Here is a 19,221-nt window from a genome sequence, read left to right as displayed (position 1 = left end):
AGTGTTAGGTACATTATTGCTTACGTAAATGGCGTAAAAGTGAGATTTAAAGCTAGAATGACACATTAAAATCAATAAGGATTTAATCTGTAACGACATTTAGGTAGATGCTGCGATCTATCTAGCTTGAAAGTTTGGTACCTACTTAAATATTGTGCAAACATCTATTCAAACATTTTATGTAAATACGATTTCGTCAGTATTTAAGAAACAAACACGTACTTGAATCTTTATTAGATAAAAAGGTAGAAAGAGCGTTGGTACTAGCATAGCGCCATAGTTTAGTGGAGCACTGCACATGCGCTGGCTAGGGCATTACGTTAGGCGCGAAATCGTCTAACATATTTTACATATTTCATACACACGTACTCCTCATTTTTCTCCCTGTTTATAACCTTTTTATTATATTTTGATAGAGTCTTTGAATATTAACCGTCCCTACTTTAGGTTTTTAGCAGGAGCGTTCTGAGATATCGTCACTACTTTAAAAAAATCTCGTATCTCACGCTGTTCCTTAAAGTTAAAACGCAGTAAGCATGCATTCCATACATACTTACTACAATTTTCTTTTCATTGACAGACGAAGATACAAGTTTTTTTAAAAGTAGTGACGATATGCATTTAGAAAAATCTAACGCAAATCGATAAAAGTCAATAATCGAGAGGCGTAGATATGGTTAATATATATTAAATTTGGATATTGATTTTATGTAAAATAAATATTTATAGATTACGATCACCTCCGCGCACGGGTGTTTAAGAGGAAAGGGGACGACGGACGATCGATAGAAACCTACACCTCATTTTCCTCCTGGATATTGATTTTATGTAAAAAAATAAATATTTATAGATGCCGTCCCCCGTGTGCTGACGGGTTAAGAATTTCACCACCCCCTATCTTCCCGTGGGTGTCGTAGAAGTCGACTGTGGGATATGGGTTAAATTGTGACCTAGGCGAGAGGCTGGCAACCTGTCACTGCAATGTCACAATTTTCGTTTTGTTTCAACCCTTTGATTGCCAAGAGTGGCACTGAGACTATAGTAGTTTCATGTGCTCTGCCTGCCCCTTTGTGGGATGCAGGCGTGAATGTATGTATGTATGTTATAGATGAGAGGAAAATGAGGTGTAGGTTTGTATCGATCGTCCATCGTCCCCTTTCCTCTTAAACACCCGTGCGCGGAGGTGATCGTAACGCGCGCCCGAAATAACCGCGCGATGACGTGACGAGAAGGACGAAACTATAATGCAACTCATTAGGTAACATTCATTTTTGCTTTCATTTAGTCAAAACTTAAAAATATAATTATATTATCTCCATTTGCCTATCATTGCCACCACATATGCTTATCTTATAATAATATAGGTACCTAGTAAATTGATCTACAACTAGACGGCTTAGCGTCCGAGTCAGGGACTTACTTGCTACATACAAGTACGAGTATGAATCTAAATGCGTTTATTAGTTTCAACTTTCAATTCCATATCCTTAAGCTATTATTGTTAGTAAAGTACTGGTTTAAAGTATTTAGACTGTTTAGTATCGTGCGAGATCGGTTTTGATGGCAAGCTAGGATCTAAATTTATGATGTCGATCTTGCGAATGTCATGGACTCATGACTACTCTGTCTCTTGTAAATGATTGCTTAAAATTGACTAGTCATGGGCAGAAGCGAACAAAAAATTTCAGCAAACAAACGAGGCATGAAAATAAATTAGGCAGGTTATGTGCTTAGGAAATGCCTGTGTAAACTTTCGTGGAATAATATGTACTTATTTAAATTGAATCCAACACCAGCACCACAAACAGTACATAAGACAGATGTACAAATAAACGCGAACATAAACACAAGTTTGTATGTTTGTCGTATAATCAAAGGAATCTAATTAACATAAACTGGTTAAATAGTAATAATTTGAATATTTTACGATCAAAAACCTGTGAAGTGGACGGCGGCAGCGGTGGGCGATGCGCCGGAGTAGCCGGACCGACATGTGCCTGCAGTGCAGTCGCGCTCCATTGACGGGAGCTCGACTGACGTAACCACTTGAGGAGCCGCTTGTTGTCTCATTAGATATTTACTTTATTACCGCCATATTCATTGCCGTTGTCAAGGCCAATCATATTGCAAGAAACGAGACGATGAACACCGCCGCGGTCGCTTTGCGCCTAGTAAACAAGGAAAGTTCCCGTTTATATTGTTGTACGCCGGTTGTTTTTACAAAATCAAGCTTGTTTTACGACATCTAACATCAGTGTGATCACCTAGTTTCCACTCCTCCTATTCAAAATTGTTCTCTGTGTAAACATCCTGCGCGGCGCGAGCGCAGCGCCGAACAACATGATCCAGGTTTAAAGTCGGCCAAGGTTAAACTCCGAACGAATTCGCGTTAAAAATCGTTTTCATAAACTTACCTCACACTGCGCTAATTATGGTGCTAAACATGAAGTGATGGTATTGGCTCTATCAATTTATTAGTTTACAAACACAACACAATTGCTCCATTGTAACTAGCAGTCGTAATCGTAACATTTTCTATTTAAAGATGAAAGCGAAATACGAGACAAATGCATTTAGTAACAAGAAATGTAACAAGATTAATGATCCGTTTTAATTTTCGAAGTATTGCATGTGTCTAGCGTATGAACAGATGCGTTTGCATGCAGATATCGGGGTACTTTAGATACTATTATTCATTAAGTAATAATATCTATTGGATATGTGCCAAAGTTAGCGGTACGGGAGATTTATTAACTAACATTACGTGAAATACCTAGAGGGAAGTACTGCATGATTCGAAGCTATCGATCATTTACGAGAGCATAAAGTGGCGGCGAGCAGTGAGCAATTTTACTACTGGCACTATTGCTGTTGCCGGAATGCTTACTTAGTTTCTAATATTGGAATATAAATAGACGATATAATTACAACTTCTCGAATATCAAAATCATACTATTGCTTAATAGCCATATTTATGTCAGGATATCAATGCAATATTGTACAAGGCAAGTTGTCTGTTTGACTTTCAAACAGCCTGGAAAGGCAGGAAGATCCGGGAGAAAATTTCTAAACCAGTTTGAAGTTGTCGATCGCACCGTCAATTTTATTATATTCAGCCGAGTGGTTACTAATTAAAGAATCCCCTTCTGGCTAAAACAATACCTCAGGTTCTTTCTTGCGTTTTCTTACTCAATATCATTTGATATACCTACTGATTTAGCTATGTGTATAAATTGTTACTTTGCATATTACTCCTACAGTCTTATAGTAGTTGTAATATTTATAAACATGACGTAAGTTTTTTCTTGGTGTTTTATGCGTCAGGTATCAAACATATCAACTTAATTATAAATTAAAATTGAATCGATTATGGCAGATTAAGTTACGCACGTTTAAGGATAACCTTGACCGTATGAGTTAAAACTCTGTACAAGTATTTGATGCAGACCAGCTGTTGGCGTGCATCCAAAACTTTCTAAAACGATTAACTGTGAAGTTTCAATTAATCTCGTATGCGGGATGAGGAATGCACCGTTCCAACAAATTACCTAATGTTTAGGGCTTGATTGGTTTAGGATCGATTCGTCCGTAATCTTATTTCGTCACTTACCATTATTTCTAAATGGTCCGTGAATATTTCGGCAAATTTTATTTTTCCTATCTGGACAACATTCCAATTGTAAACTCGTCCACATTCCTGTTGGTCGACTAAGAAAATTTAATTCAGGCTAACAAAATTTATCCGTTAGAGAAATGTAACTGAAAATTGAAATTATAAGTCCAAAAAATATTTTATACAGCAAGTACGATAATGGGTGATACGACCATGTTGACGACCTGACACTGTGGTCAAAATGGTAATGTGGACGAGTTAGGAAGGTGACCATTTAGGAGTTGTACCTACAATGCTGACATAGCGTGGTGGATTTAAGAAGGTGACGAAATAGGTTTTTCGTCGAAACGGTCCTGAGCCGCTCGATTCCCGCATACTCGTTGAGAAGATCAATTGATGAGAAGAAGTAGCGGGAACCATATCATTAATTGTACGAGGATTTTCCGAGCAATGAATACAAGTACGTGATTCATAAATGTGGATCATTTATTTAAACAAATAACTAAAACATTATTTCTATTACATAAAATTATAAAATACTAAACGTAATAAGGAAAGTGTATATATAATAAACATAAAAAAGTAATCTATTTCCTAACTTAAACTTTTAATACAAAATTCATAAATTGTGATATTGTTCAAAAAAGAGGCTCTTTGTAGAAAAATGCACGTTATTGATTTGACAGTACTTTTTAACCCCCGGTTTAGCACAACTTGCGTTGTCGCGCGCGAGTCCATACATCAAGCGCGACTTCAAGCATGAACTCGCGGGCGAACGCGCAAGTTATGCTAGACCGCCTGACGCAAAAACGACGGGGTGTTTTAAGTTTGACGTGTCTGTTTGTGTGCGTGTCGGTCTGTGGCATCGTAGCTCCAAACGGATGAACCGATTTAGATTTCGTTTTTTTGTTTGAAAACCTAATTAGTTGGGAGTGTTTTAGCCATGTTTGATGGAAATCGGTCCACTATGTCGGGGGGGGGGGGGGGGGGGGGGGGGGGGGTATTCAAAATTTACTTTAGGTTAGGTTATATTATAAGTAGGTACATATTATAAATATTTGTTTTAGAATTGCCTACATTCTTGAGCACAAAATATAAGTAAACAGACACATGATAAATCGTTCGTATGCAAAACAAGGCATGTTGTTGATACTTTGCACTCAAAAACAGTGTGTTTAACAAATTTCACACGAAATTCCTAAAACGCATTAACGTCATGTATCGTATTTAGCTACTAAGTCAACTACTACTAAAGTCAAATAAGAACTTGAATTACGTACTTGTTGTTGATATTCGACCTTCCATGCTACGTGGCAGAAATAACCTAAATACCTAGATTTCAAAAGTAAGGATAAGTCTTCATATAACATTTTGTTTGACTACATTCTTGTTTGGCACGCTATGGTGGGCCAATGCTACAATTGTGGCTTAGTTCCCATCACGCTCACGAATGGTCCCTTGGACTGCACGCTTGCCTTCGCATTCGAGTGTTTGTAACTTTTGGTGCCTGTATGCCACGTCCTTACAAAGTAATACATACGAGTAGGTCGATGCCTACATACTTGTAAGAGTTGTAAGCACCTACTGGCACGTTAAGTGCATACACAGGCATGAGATAAAACATCTGTCATTCGTGCAAATTAATAATCATAATCATAATCATATTTATTGGTAAAATCATATTACATGTCAAATCACATTTACACTTATGTACAATAATATAAAATACAACAGTATAATTAAAGTACAATAAAATTATCTTATTATAAATAACTCATTTTAGTTATAGAAGGCCTGCTCGACAAGACAGTTTTTCAATTTAATTTTAAACTAATATACTCTTGACACGATAAATATAAATAGGATTAATGAACACGAATAATGCAAAGATCGGGTAACTTTTATTTGGTCCTCGGTACAGATAAAACCGGAGGGCAAGGTATAAATTATAAAAATAACTGCCAATTACTGGTAATAATTTGTGACGTTATCTGAGTAAAGGGACCTAATTTTCGATGGCGCTTACGGCGTTATGAGCGATGTTCGTGTACAAATACGACGCTGCGGGACGTAAGCGCCATCTACAATAAGGTCCCTTTACCCAAATAACATCACACTTACTATACGAATGCAATGCAAAATGTTGCGACACATTCGCTAAGATAAATACCTATAAAATTCAATGGGGAATAACTTCTACTAAACAACTTACATCATTTATCTTTTTTATACCCTGCAAAGTCGTGTAGTTGTCCAACAGAGTGTGGTTTATTTCCAAACACTTGAACACATAAATACAGAGAGGTAACACGCCTACTTGCGTTATAAAGACGCGCGGCGGAGCTCCCACCCAACAAAATAACTTGTAATTCAACGATTGTGGACTCGGAAGCGACAATTTTATGACTTATTCAATGTGGAATCTCACTTCACAATGAATCTTTTATGATTTAAGTTTATTTAACAGTCTTCATATTATTACAGATACAAATTTGTTAGCTTTACCAAAGAGGATCGAGTATTACAGAGAGTTACTGTCAAAGTAAAATGTGTAATCACAGTGCATAGACTGCCATCTCTCGACACAAGCTTAAAACTTTTGAACCTCAGTTTTGACAATTTGGCCCATATTGTTAGCTTGATATGTGTTAAAATTAGCGCCATCTAGCCGAGCGTTCCCCAAAGGTGTAACGCCATCTAGGCCACCGTACCTTTTTCTCTATGGCTTTTAGGTACGTTTTTTTCTAAGACTTTATCCGTCTATATGAAGTTACATTATGTCTTTGGCTTTACTCAGCAATGCACTAGTATTTTCCAAAATTGAGAATGTTGATTTAAACTTTAACGATTATTACTCATAATTATTTTTAAAATCGGGACTTAATCGCGTATAACTACATATTAAACTGACCTCCAACGTTTCAAGGACGGCGTTGTCCCCGTGGTCTCGGATAAGACTGAAAAAGAAAGGTCGTGGTCTGGGAAAAGAGTCTTCTCCGAGACCACGGGGACAACGCCGTCCTTGAAACGTTGGAGGTAAGTTTAATATGTAATTATACGCGATTAAGTCCCGATTTTAAAAATAATTATTGAGAATGTTGTCACGGAAAGTTGTCTGTTTTCTTGTTCGCATATTTATTGCCGAGCTTTAGGGTAGATTTCTATGACACTTGATGAGTTGATTAATAAAAGTCAGTGTGTAACTAAAACATCGTGAGGAAACCGGACTACTTAATCCCAATAAGGCCTAGTTACCCTTCTTGGAAGGTCAGATGGCAGTTGCTTTCGTAAAACTAGTGCCTACGCCAAATCTTGGGATTAGTTATCAAAGCGGACCCCAGGCTCCCATGAGCCGTGGCAAATGCCAGGATAACGCAAAGAGGATGATGATGATGTGTAACTAAAACATCAAATGAAGCGATCGTCAACCATTAAGAATATTGTGTAATACTTACCTACATCGTAATCTTAACGACAATGTTCTCAATTGCATTAGAATTATCTCAATAAAATTTCCAGAAATTTAAGGAAATCCATCTCCTCTTTTTTCTTTCGTATTTAATTTAGTTTGCAATTGCATCCAATCAAACTAAGTTACTTTGCATTATGTTTACGTACAGAGTTTGAGCCGATCAATCAAGTAACTTTCGATAGCGGCTCATGATTGAAGTACATAATCACAGTGATTAGTTATGTGGGCTAATCCACTAGCCCACAACAACAACCGAGTTTCATCTCAATTTACCTACTATCGGATAGAAAGCCTTATCAAGAATGTATTAATTGTCCGGAATGAACGAGATCGATGAATATTCTGATATGGTTGATTAGTTGGTAGCATCAATAGTTAGGTTTCGATTAACCTCATAATTTATTCAGGATTTCACTATGTTACATGCCTAAAGATAACAATACGTTTATAGGATAAAAGTGCCACTAAGCGACTACCTATAGTCTATTTGACATGCGAGTCTTGTAACTGACATCCGACTTATAAAATTAGCTTTCATTTCGTCATTGAACGTCATTGAAGAAAATCTCTTGTATATCTACTCAACCTTAATTAAAAACTAAGCAAAGTTAAAACTGAACCACAAGTAGGTAACAAGAAACTTGAGCCGTGAAAAAAACTGCAGGTCACGAGATGAAAAGAAACAATGTTGTAACAAGTGGGAAATAAATAAATATTATATAGGACATTCTTACACAGATTGACGGAGTCCTACGGTAAGCTCAAGATAACAAGTGTGTTAAAATAACCCAACATGTGTCGTTTCCCACTTGTTTAATTTTCAGCTGAAATAGTTCGTACTTTCTTCCAAGCTTTTCCGAGCTAGTGAGGTGGAAAGTTTGATTTTCAAGTAAAAAGTTTTGCTGAATCAGCATGAAAATGCAACACAGTAATTCTATTCTATGAAACTCGGTCTTAGACGCGAGATGTTTGCTGACCTTGGCGTGGTTGAGCGATAAGAGCAGCATGCGCGCGCAGTGTGTCAGCCGGTGCATAGATAACAAGTAACGAGATCGCTGCGCAGGAGACCAATCAGATATGTAGGACTTGATAACAATGGTGATTAATCTACCTTTATTATTCTTAGAGCGCGTGAGTACCCGTAAAATATTGTATATAAATAGTTAAACATCATATTTTTCACAGATGTCATATATACCAAGATATCTAAATCTAGTTCTGTGATATTGTTATAGAAATTCAACGTAAACACTCATGTAGCACATGCCTGCACACATGCAGTACCTACCTAGTACCTATTACTTTGATAGGTATGTTATAGATATTGGCTAGAAATACTGTTGAAGATTACGCCACGTCTTGTAACCCGATAATGAACAAACGAAGCTCAAGACAAGGAACTGGGCTAATGACGTGCACGAGCGGACTCAACGATGCAACAAATTGAAACGCGTTATCATTAAAATAATCCTATTATTGTATCAGAGTCCGAGCGGCGCACGACCATGTGGCAAATCGCTTACCATTACGATAATGAAACGCGACATTTGTACTAAAACTCATTAATTACTTGCTCGGTTGAACCGCGCCGGTCACTTTGTTATGATTACTCGTACGTAGGTACGTATTGACACCACTTAGAGCACATTGAAGTGGGTGGGTCATGTTTACACTTTAGACATGGTTGCAGCCGCCAGCTATGTACGAAGGTTGATAAACAGGGTCAGAGAAGCATTATGTCGAAGAATTCAGATGATAAAATATTTACACCGAGCACGAGCGAGCTTTAGCGCATTCCATTCAAGTATCCGGGGAAATGTGATACGAATTTCATGGCTAGTGTAAGTGTATGACACAGTGATCAGTCAAGTGAAACAAATGATGTATTACCTGCCTATATCTATATACACCCTGTTTTTATTGAATTCCGTTAACTTTAAGGGAAGGTTCTTTAGCGTCTTAACTCTTACGGTCATCGAGTTATTAAGAGGATACGATACCGAAGCACGAATTCAAATTTGAGATTTTTAGGTCTGTATCGCCGTTGCGCTGACGGGGGTGGAACCCACAGAGAGGCCCTGTGGCGCACGCACACAGCCGCGTCCGCCGCCGGCGCAACGCAAGTACCTATACTCGCGCTCGAGCGCTCTCTATATTTCTCTAGTTTCGGACTTCTGATGCGTAATGTTTTGGACTCCGTGAAGTATACTAAGTGTACTTACTGATTTGAGTAAAATGCAAATTTGTAATGTTTTAAGTATTGTAAAAACAGTTACTTATCTTATACATAATGTGATTATCATAAAAAAAAATCATGTAAGCGATTGTTACGTACCTATACTTATAAAAATATGGACTTAGTATTTCCACAGAATATATAATAGTACGTAATTCTAAATAAAATGTTCGTCAAACATGGTATGTCGATATTTCGACGTAGTATATCGATAACTTTTCACATCACTAGATTATCGACATTAGATGTCGAGTATTACTCATCACTTTATTTCAGTGTACGTATTTAAAAACTTAGCCCCGCCCCTAAATTTGGTGCGATAGGGACAACTGCAGCTCAGGCGCGAAATCCCGCGTAAAAACCGCAAAAATCGAGGTTTCGCTCTCGACTGTTTCCTCCTCCAAAACTTAACCAATCGTTACGAAATTTGGAAATCAGAATGACAAGGAAATTATCTGTGTCGGACCGTTTCGTTTTTTTGGATAGTTGATCTCAGTTTTGAATACTACGCCTTTCTTTCTGGCAAATTCAATTAAGCCGTTTTGGCCAACTTTGAGAGGCTCTAATTTCTTTTAAAACAAAAATATCAAAAAAAGCAAAACGGTCCGACACAGATATTGATAATAAAAAGCTGTGTTGAAAAAATCATGGATCTAGCTTCAAAAACCAGAGAGGAAACAGGCGAGAGCGTTTGTATGGAGAAATGAGGGGTACCGTATCGTCTTAAAAAAATAAAGATAATTACTGAACATGTGTGTGACAGCCTTCACCAATTCCTAATGTTATTTGTTTTGACATGTGCCGTCAATCACTTGACACTAACTTGAATGTTATTCTTAAGGGGATCTCACACTAATATATTCATTTATTATGTATGAAAATGATGAAAATTTTTTTTTTGCGAATTTAACTAAAAGTGATATTCCTGATAATGAACCTAGCTACGTGTCGAATTTAACGGAAAACAAAAAAAAACACGGTGTATATATCGCATAACTTGTGAAATTTTGAGACGCGATAAAACCAGTCGCCGACGTATCGGGGTAATGTGTCTGGCATCGTATGTAGGAATGCACAAATAATAAATCGAGTCCAAAAGCCGACATGACAAGACGATGTCCTTCAGATGTCAGGGTTTTTGTATTTAAAGTATTTAAACGTTGACGCTTAATTTAAAAGCACTGCGCTTTTATCATACGTCATACCACTGTCATACTCTTGATATTGAAACTAAACTCTTATTTTTAAATTTTATATACATACATACATATGTACATACATACAATCACGCCTGTATCCCATAAAGGGGTAGGCAGAGCACATGAAACTACTAAAGCTTCAGGGCCACTCTTGGCAAATAAAGGGTTAAGAAAACGAAACTGTGGCATTGCAGTGACAGGTAATAAAAATGTTATAGGTATTATAGTCTTAAAATAAGGAAGTCGTGACTATAATGTGCTTGGAATGTGTCTATTATGTATATTGAAAATGTAATAACTGTAATTTAAAATAATAAACTGCAATCATTCTGTTTACCGCCCAATCCGCCTATTTTAGTTGACTCACAAATGTAGTAGGTTGGTAATACAGTTCTGCGAAGACATGAAACATTCTGCCGCATACAGCAAACGTTATAGGAATGCCTTATTGCTGTATTACCTATAGCGAGGCAACTGTGTTAAATGCGATAGGCCACGTTTAATTAAATACAATGAATTCTTTTGGAATTTTCATTTTTCGCTTGGTATGCGATGGCGGATGAAATAGTTGTGCCGGTACATTAAGTGTCAAACTAAAGATTTATAATAGCAGGAAGAAAAATCATGTTATCTTTAAATAAAACTAATAATTTAATAAATGATATATACACAAGCTGCTAGAATGTTAACTTGCCTAAATTGTTCTTTATCTTAGATGAAAAATGAAGATGATGTGGGCATAGTCTCAATAAATAAATGATTATTGTCATCCGAAGCAGGTCGAGGCCGCGTCTATTAGGTCCGAGCTGACAGACAGCGTCACCGAACGATGTTATGCGAATTTACATGCATTTGGCCGCAGTTTAACGTACGTGCCTCAAACGGTACTAGATTTATTGCAGGGAAATACAGAATGTACGATATTTCCACGAAATTCTTAAGTTGTTACACAATGCCTTTAGGAAACCGGGGAAAATAGCATAATGTGATTAAAAGTTATCGCAAGGCATCTATTGAATAAGTATATTGACTTAGTAGTCTTGGGTGCCGAATATTTATTGTATAAAGTCTAAAACATCCATAAAACACATTTGTTTAGTTTTATGAGTTATGACCCAAGAGTAGCTTAAACAGAGATGTTTTTCTCATTAGTCCGGTGTAAACAACCATAGTTCGGATTTATGGTGTAGATATAGTTGATTTGCATGAACCTACAGATAGTTATTGCCGTTCTGCCCTGTATTTCGTTTTACCCCTGTTCCCCATTAATAAGCCCGCGTACGGAGGTATTTAAAGTATTTTGAACATTCAAAGGTGCCTTTGTATTCACAATTTCTCTTAACTATTCAGTTTATTTAGCTTCACTGTTTGCTTACAAGCGATGCGCTGCACAGACACGGATTTCCTTTGCATTTGTCATCTACCTATGCAAAGTTTACTCTAGGTCTCCAGGATGCCTGACCAAATTCCTATTAACTATTGAATGAAATTCAGTGTATTTTATTCATGGCTCAAACACGTTGTTTGTATAGTTGTTCAGTCGGTTTAACAAAGACCTCAAACAAACTAGCAACTTGTTTAGAGAATGTCGTCGAAATCGTGTAAAGTGTTGTTAGTTGCGAGGGCGCCTGGCATCTCCATATGAAGGGCCGCTAACTGCACCCGTGTCGAAAGTAGCGCTTCGCGTGTTTAGCACGGAACTGGGCGCTCTACGTGTTGCAATGCACTGACAACACTAATATTACGAAAACGTCTTCGCACTTACGACAAGAGAATAAGATTCAGATTAGCATAAGAGCATATTGGTTGTGATACCGCTGACTCTGCGATACAAGCAGGAGAAATTCTGAACAACTTTCTACGCTCAAGTTCTAATTTACAGGAACACCCAAACAGCTGTTTAGTAAAGTTTAAATTTCCATTTCATATTTGGGCGGGCGTTTAAAAGCAAAACAATCTGCCATTTCATTTGCAGACACATTAGATCCACAATAAACGCTGCCGTAAGCACCTCCCGGCAGGGCTCGCGAACAAAGGGTAATACGTCTTCAAATTGCCTCTTTGAAAACAGGTGAGGTCGCGTCACCGCCCGGCGGCGAATAGTCACTTTCAGAAACATAACAAAATTGCGCGTCGGCCTTTTTATTTCTCGGGCTGCGTGTGTCCAGCCGGGAAGCTAATCGATCCGACGCTGTTATTTATTAAACGAGAGGAAAGTGCTTAATAGAACTCGTCTTTGACCATTGGTCAGCGTTTTATGCATTTTTTATTCATCAGCGTTCATATAATATGTATGTTACAAGGCATAGTGGACTTCGGATTACACGTGAGTTGTTAGCAAAATTGTGCGGGTTTTGCAAATTCACTGAACATTCCGTACCCCAATAAAATAATGCTATTAACATATTTCATTCGCGCGCAGTAAACAATGCCCTCCCAGACGTAAATAAATGGCGAAGGCCGATTTTTATTTCGCTCACCTGGTTTTATGCGTGCGCGCGGTGCAATATTTTTTCGATCAATCTTTCGTCATAGCCTAAACATAGTTTTTATATTGTATTAGTCGTTATCTCCTGGACTAATTATTTGAAGCTTTTAGTTACTACCCTTTAAGTTGGTACATTTTTCAAAACTGAAAAGACTTTTTTGACATAAGTTTGAAGGATCTTGTTAATGCATCAGCAATTATTTTGTTCACACAACACAATTCGTGTCGGTATAAGCTCGTAAGTCAGTTTTTTAATTTATTTAAATACCTAATACTTAATATTTTTAATCAAGCTATATAAATGGTATAACACACTTACGGCATGCTCTTTAAAAAAACAAAATGACACGCCAATTTCTGATAATGCTTTACATCTGAATTAGCATAAACACAAATTATCTGTCACATCACATCATAAAAACTTGGGAGTCGCGTCACGTACATAGCTCATAAGTCATAACTGGTGTGACAAGAAAAATCTAATAACATAAATGAATTTAGTCTTAATTAATAAACAGCGGTGTGTAAACAGCTTTTATTAAAAGATCTCGATAATATTTGGTCAGTTTAATTATTTTCCGCCGCTCCGCGAGGCGCCCTGGTTTGATTAGATTATCTTGAGTCTTGGTTCTAAATTGATATATCGCCCCTTGTTATTGTAGCCAGTCTCAGTTCCTTTCCATTGCTAACGCTTTCTTATATTAATATCATATTATCATTGTATTTTTTCATATATTAAATTAACCTTTACAGAAACACTTGTGGTGTCTTGGTCCTATGATCCATACTGATATTATAAATGGGAAAGTGTGTGTGTCTGTTTGTTTGTCCATCTTTCACGGCAAAACGAAGTTGAAGGGATGGAAAGTGAAATAGGCTACTTTTTGTCTCTTTCTAACGCGAGCGAAGCCGCGGGCAAAAGCTAGTAGGTACATATACTTAATTATCAACCTCAACCGTTGAACTTGAACTTATCGAAAATGTTTCATTATGCATATTATTTATTATTACAATTGGATTAATTATTTTTTTCAACGTTTAATTACTTTGTGTATCATATCAACACATTTACGAAATAACTTGAGCTACCCGGCAATCGTCGAACGCCTTAATTAAATACTTCTGCGAAAAGTTCTCGTTGTAATAAACTTAAATTCCTAGTTTTGTTTCTCTTTTCCGTCTGCAGAAGATAAGTGCGATTTATATGAAACCAAATATAGCAAAAGGATTCAATAAAAATGACTGCAGTAGTTATTTTTTCATTCCAGCAAGCCTTTAAGAACAATAAATTTACTATCAGTCAAAATGCAATTCAAGCATTTTTGCATACCTATAACAAAAATTAACATTAATATGCATGCATGATTACTATTCCATTAAGATTAATGATACCAAACCAAGCCATGACTTTATGATATCACCAGGTACGTATTGACTAGGTAAGTAATTTAATATGTATATGTACAATATAGTAAAACTAATGGATACTTAGAATGACGACACCGGTTATGGACAAATATCTGATTATGACCAATGATCATACGTAGGTACATTCATCATCATCCTCCTTGCGTTATCCCGGCATTTTGCCACGGCTAATGGGAGCCTGGGGTCCGCTTTGACAACTTATCCCAAGATTTGACGTAGGCACTAGTTTTTACGAAAGCGACTGCCATCTGACCTTCCAACCCAAAGGGTAAACTAGACCTTATTGGAATTAGTCCGGTTTCCTCACGATGTTTTCCTTCACTGAAAAGCGACTGGCAAATATCAAATGACATTTCGCACATAAATTCCGAAAACCTCATTGGTGCGAGCCGGGGTTCGAACCCGCGACCTCCGGAACGAAAGTCGCACTTTGAAAAAAAAATGGCCCACTTACCGCTTGGCTACCAGCGCTTCCTGAATGATCATACGTACATTCGATAATGATAATTAAATTATTAACTTTGTTAACACTGGCTAATACACTGCGGCTTCCCACTATGTTAAGACGATACAGGAGAGGTCAATTCTCCATACAAACGCTCTCGACTATTTCCTCCATGGTTTATGAAGATAGAGCACTGATTTTTTTTAACACAGATTATTATTATTTTTATCTGTGTCGGACCGTTTTGATTTTTTTGATATTTTTATTTTTAAAGACGCTTGAGCCCATCAAAAATGTCTAAAAACGGCCTTATTGATTAAGGCACAAAAAAGGTGTGGTATTCAAAATTGGTAACAATTAGCCAAAAAAACTAAACGGTCCGATACAGATTATTTCATTGTTGTTCAGATTCTCAAATTTCGTTACGATTGATAACGTTTTGAAGGAGTTGTTCTGAGTGGACATTTTTTTTTCGATAATTCTAGTTAATAACACTAGTATATATTTAACTAAAATTCCCAAATTGAAAGGGGGCTCCTTTCCATTTTAGCATTTTTGTTCCTGTAGCGTCTTACGATGCGTCAAATATTATCGCTATTAAGTACGATTGTAATTATTGATACGTAACTATGTCAAACACATCACATTTGATTTTGACATATCCGCCTCATACATTCCGTATATTTAATTACTTTATTGTTTACTTATGTTAATTACATAGCTTATACAGCTTCAACATCGCATAGCTTAGCCAATACGCAATCTCAAGTAAGTAAAATCAGATAAACTTTTAGGCACAACACAAGATTACTCATATGTATATTTACCAATCCAAGTTTAGCGAGATTAAAAGGGCAGACATAGCCACGAATAAGCCCAGAGGCCGGACAGAAGGCCGTTTTATCTCGCCTGTGATGGATCGCAGTCCCCGCGCGCCCAGGGATCGCTCCCTCGAGAAATTATTTGTTCGATAATTGCCTAACTATACACGACGATAATTGCGATATTTATTGAATGATTGGAAAACACGCTCAGCCAGCAAGAAGTTATAAGGTTATCGCGGGGCAAACCCGAATAAAATACAATTTATATACGTAACACAATTATTTTAATTTGCTACAATACCTATTATTATAGATTAAGAGTGATCATTATTTTCAATACTTCGTATGGCTGTAATTCTGTAACCAACTGAGTTTTTTTATTACCGCTGATGAGTCCTCTAAACGGCATCAAACCCTAAAGTTGAAAATTCACTGAACCAAAACATTTGGCTAAAATGTATTAGCATAAAAATCGTTAGCGAGTCATAAATTGTTTTAATAAAGCCTAGCATCAAGCTACCGACTAGACAGTGGGCGGGCGATATTTCAGCTCTACTTTATTGGCCTACCCGCAAGTTTTCAGTTCAGCCTGTTTTATTCACGATATTATCCTCGAAGGGCTGCCGCGGGCTTCGCGAAAAATCTCATGATAAATTTCAGTAAAGGAACGAAGTGATAAAAAATATGATGTTTTTATTATGGAATGCTACGTTAGGTTTTTACTAAATTATACTTAATCCCGTATTTTATTCAGTATATTTTTTTCTTCTTTAGATAGATCCTGGCTCGTTTAAATTTTATATATACGTAACGACACTTAATAATAATTTATTTGGCTGCTACACAAGGAAAGGAATTTAAATGGAAGGAAATGATCGCATAAGTACGTTTGATAAAAAGTGTTTTAGTGCCCAATTAAATCTACACACAAAATGTATAAGCAGTTCGGAAATTATTCCATTACTTTCTTTATTTGCTTTTTAACATATTTTATTTTTCCCCTCACTAGCTCGGAAACACGTGTTTTGTCCTTTAATACCAGCGGGCAAAAACGCATTTTATCCACTAGTGGGTAAAGTAATTTGACCTTGAATACAGTCAAATTAACTGCTTTAAAATTGATAAAAGTAGGTGAATCTAGTAATAAAGATGATTTACCACCTGTGGAACTACTGGAAGCAGTGAAAAACGCATTTTTTGAGTTGTAGTTTCCTCGCTATAGTGAGGGGAAAAGTTTTGTGTTACACTCGGGTGCAAATGTATTTTACTTCTCGTGTGTTAAAACAGTTCAGGATTCTATTCTCGAACCACTCGCTTCGCTCGTGGTTCAACTATAGAATCCTTTCACTTGCTCGTTTTTCAATTCCACACTCGGCGTTAAAATACAACTTTGCCCCCTTGTATAACAAATAACTATTATTTCAGATAAAACACCGACATCGGGTCTGAGACGTCATTTGAATAAGGTAAAAAATGTCCGAGCACTTTAAACGCTTAAATTATACACAGAAACGATGAAAATGCGCATCTACACCGAGCAATATATCAATGACAACTAGGAACAAAGGGGCATCTGACTTCTCCATAAATAGGAACAGCGGTTCACCCTGAAACCCACATTTTATAAAAATACACTCCTGGTCTACCTGGCCCATCGCGTAACTGAAATTGTCATGGCTATTGCATTCATTTTACTATGCAATTTACAATTTAAATAACCGTACGAACACATGGATTTTTTTTATTAAATAAATACCTAAGCTAAAGACTAGTTGTTTTACATAAATAAAGTAATAACATAGACTATCGTTGTGATAAAAACGTGGCAAATTTTTTCAAAAGAAACCCTTTCCTTGTAAGAAATTGCAACTGTCTTTCCTACTTGTTGCTCAAGCTCAAAACTCACACTGGATGATGCCAAGTATGGACGTCACAATTAGTCCAAAAATGAATGTTTAGTCATGCAAACTTCTCGCATCGGATATTCCTGAAGGGTTCGCGCCGTCAGCTTCGAGCGGTTTACACAATACGACCGCCGCTGGTGGCATAGCTTTTTTTCCCATACATTATTCATGGGGACCCGTCGCGCTTGTTCCTACATTGTCTACGAGCCTGCAATTATAAAATTTATGCGTAAAGCCTTTAGCCTTTAGGCAAATCGGGTATTAACGTTGAGTCACCGGCGCGAAATAATCGAGGCTGTCCACTCGCGAGCTGACGGATGCTGATTTATTGATCCCCTATAAATATTGATCGATTCGTCTGGGAACTCCGTCATTCAGACACGCGAGTTGCTAACGTTTGAGGGAACGATTAACCTTTACTCGAATGGAGCTGAATATCAAAGTATTTATATATTTTTTTATTGTTTACATATTCCAAAATTCGTGTACACACATACCTATATGTATAATTAATTCATATGAAGTTAAATAAACTTGACATGAAATGACAGGTTTCTCAAAATTATACAGTAAACTGTAAGCAATCTGTAACTAGGTGTTAGGAATAACTTACGAGTAGATAATATACCAACCAAACAGATTGCGCAAGAACGTGAAAAAACGTAAACACATTATATTTACAATCATTACATTACGCAACCATCATCAATTTGAGCTGTAATGGCTTTATCTGCCTGAAATATTGTAATGACATAATTACATAAAGAATGCATGGAATCCCTTATCAATACGTAGGCGCGAATGACGAGTAAGTATAAAAAAGTTGACCGCGTCAGGAATCATAATAGTTCGTAGTAAATTGCACGCATGCCTCAGAGCACTAAAAATACAGCAATGAATCATGGCTGGCTGCGCGCGCGTCCATTCAGGAGGCGAGTGGCGCAGCTCCCTTATCGCGCAGATAGAACACAGGAGCGCTACGCAAATTCGCGACCTAAAATCGTATAATTAACTTTTGGTCTGACAGTTATGCGAGATGTATCTAATGAATATTGCTGATAGGGTTATTTGCGGAAGGTTATTAAATTACAGCTAACGATAGCTATTTAGTGGGGCAAAAACAAAAGATCTCATCGAAACAAGCTATGTTACAATTAGCTACGTACTAGCTAGGTTATCTTGAATGAAAAGTCGCGTATCTTTAGATAAGTATCTATTTTGAAACATAATAATGATCTACGCGGATGGGGTAGGTTATAGTCGGCAAATCGCAAAATACCTCTGCCCTAGAGGGGACTACTTGCCTTGTCGCGCGCGAGTCCATACTTGAAGTCACGCTTGATGGACTCGCGCGCGACAAGACAAGTTGTGCTAAAGGGTCTGGTCTTATCATGGGACGACCTAACTTTATGATTGACCTTTGAAAAAAGTGACCTAAAACTAAATACACACATACCTACTCGTAGGTATAGCGATTGTAAATAAACGTCATATTTTAAAATATCACGTCAACGTGCGACATTCATAACATAATAAGCTATATCAATACAATTCCCCAATTACTCAAACCCATTCCCTGATAAACGTCTTCGCAATCGCCATGAAACTCCCG

General features: G+C 37.1%; 2 protein-coding genes across 3 annotated transcripts in view; one reads left to right on the top strand and one right to left on the bottom strand.

Moving 5' to 3' along the window:
* LOC125226516 (synapsin) overlaps positions 1-19,221 on the bottom strand; it is a 148,690-nt gene that overhangs the window by 57,547 nt on the left and 71,922 nt on the right. The window lies entirely within an intron of this gene.
* The window catches only part of LOC125226035 (metalloproteinase inhibitor 3), a 56,709-nt gene that overhangs the window by 8,840 nt on the left and 28,648 nt on the right, over positions 1-19,221 (top strand). The window contains exon 2 of one of the 2 annotated variants that reach the window (XM_048129860.1): positions 17,131-17,171. The exons of the other annotated variant lie outside the window; for it this stretch is intronic. The gene's annotated coding sequence lies outside the window, so the exon portion shown is untranslated. The remainder of the gene's footprint in view (positions 1-17,130; positions 17,172-19,221) is intronic. 2 annotated transcript variants of the gene reach the window in all.

This window comes from Leguminivora glycinivorella, chromosome 5 (assembly GCF_023078275.1).
Source record: "Leguminivora glycinivorella isolate SPB_JAAS2020 chromosome 5, LegGlyc_1.1, whole genome shotgun sequence".
In the NCBI taxonomy this organism is placed as follows: domain Eukaryota; kingdom Metazoa; phylum Arthropoda; class Insecta; order Lepidoptera; family Tortricidae; genus Leguminivora; species Leguminivora glycinivorella.
Note: the sequence above shows the minus strand (reverse complement) of the source record. Positions and strands in the feature narration are given on the sequence as shown.